This window comes from Cyprinodon variegatus, unplaced genomic scaffold, assembly GCF_000732505.1.
Source record: "Cyprinodon variegatus isolate N-32 unplaced genomic scaffold, C_variegatus-1.0 Scaffold201, whole genome shotgun sequence".
NCBI classification, from domain to species: Eukaryota; Metazoa; Chordata; class Actinopteri; order Cyprinodontiformes; family Cyprinodontidae; genus Cyprinodon; species Cyprinodon variegatus.
The window spans coordinates 1115768-1117299 of record NW_015150654.1 but is presented as its reverse complement, the minus strand read 5'-3'; the positions used below and the strand labels follow the sequence as shown (position 1 = coordinate 1117299).

The following is a 1532-nucleotide window of genomic DNA, read 5'->3' as shown; positions in this document are numbered from 1 at the left end:
TGCTAATGCTAACTGCTACTCCTTTGCACAACCAGATATATTTCCAGGTCGTCCTTGATTTTAATTTGTAAAAAATACCTTAATTCTGTTTTTTCATACCTAAAAATAGTAAACGTTCTAAACTATAATGTGTTAAAGAATAATAATGTTTTTCCTGAGAAAATGGATGCATTTAAGTCCTTTCTGTTTTATCACTCAATCTGTGCTGGAAATGGGATCCTACGCTAATTAACACCAGGACTCCCAGAATTCTGATCCTGCTATGACTCCCACTGGCTGTCGATTTGACGGCTGACATTTTTCTTCTTAGTTATGACAAACATCATATGAGGTTTTTTTTTTTTTTTGTATCGCTGATGCACCTGGCACTATTTTCTTTGCCTCGCCAAAGCCGGCTCTGAAGCGCATGTGGTTTGCACGCAACAGTTTCACCAGTTCTAGGATAAAATTTCTGCGTGAGACGGTGACGTCCAAACAGTTCCTGAACAAAACCAACATGTTTATAGATGCTATAGATTGTAAAAGACAGCCTCGGGCCACCTTAGAGCTTTTACAGAGAACTTTCTAATCATCCGATCCAGCACATCCACGCCAACCTTTGTGTAATCACACAAAGGTGAGACCCCAGGCTTTGGTTTGGCATTTGGGCCGCCGAGTGAACTGGCTGGGTTGTGGGCAGCGCTATCCAAGCTTTGAACAAAGGTTTCACTCCTGTTAGGTTGGCGATCATCCTTGGACTCGCTGTCAGAATCTGAGCCCCGTCCTACCCAGTCCTCCTCATCGGTCTCTCCATCCCCGCCCCAATCGTTGTCATCAATATTTTGAAGCATGTCTAAAGCCTGTTAGATTTTTTCTGAAAAAAGTTTTCCCTATCGGCCAAAGAGCTCTAGGTAGAATATTGGTTGCTATAGGCAACGGTATGGCCAATCAACTGCAGGGAGAATTTACAATGCAACTCGTAGAGCCGTCAAAACGCGGGCTGTGGGAGATTGAGATAAAATTAAACATATTTTATTTTATTTTATTAAAAAGCTACGTGTAACAGAAGGAAATATAGAAAGAGGAAAAGTCAGCATGAGCAACATATGATTAATGTAAATAAAGTTCTTTGCATTTAAAATCTCAGAACCGTCAAAATGTCCGAGTGTTAAGGGACTAAGCCTAGGATCCCATTTCCAGCACAGATCTAGTGATAAAACAGGATTTTAAGGCATTTATTTTCTCATAAAATACATGATTAATCTTTGAAACATTTTAGTTTAGTACATTTAATATTTTTAGGGAGGGAGAAATGTAATTTAGGTCTTTTTTTAAAAGTAAAATTTGGTGCGACCCGGATGTATATCCGGTTGTGCAAAGGAGCTGATGGTAGCGATCCGGTGGTGACAGGTTGTGAGCAAAGCCTTCTGTTGAAGCAGAGCTAAAGGCCGATTCCCCAGAACCCCAGAACGAGGAAATTCTTCTTCCAGATCAACCCTCCGACCGGCGGCACCTCTTGGCGCTGATTCTAAAGTGTGATTTGGCAGGCAGTT

The 1532-nt window shown here is 41.2% G+C and overlaps 1 protein-coding gene across 1 annotated transcript in view; it reads left to right on the top strand.

The window, feature by feature from the left end:
- The window catches only part of LOC107087963 (phosphatidylinositide phosphatase SAC1-A-like), a 28211-nt gene that overhangs the window by 18690 nt on the left and 7989 nt on the right, over window positions 1–1532 (top strand). The gene's annotated exons all lie outside the window — the stretch shown is intronic.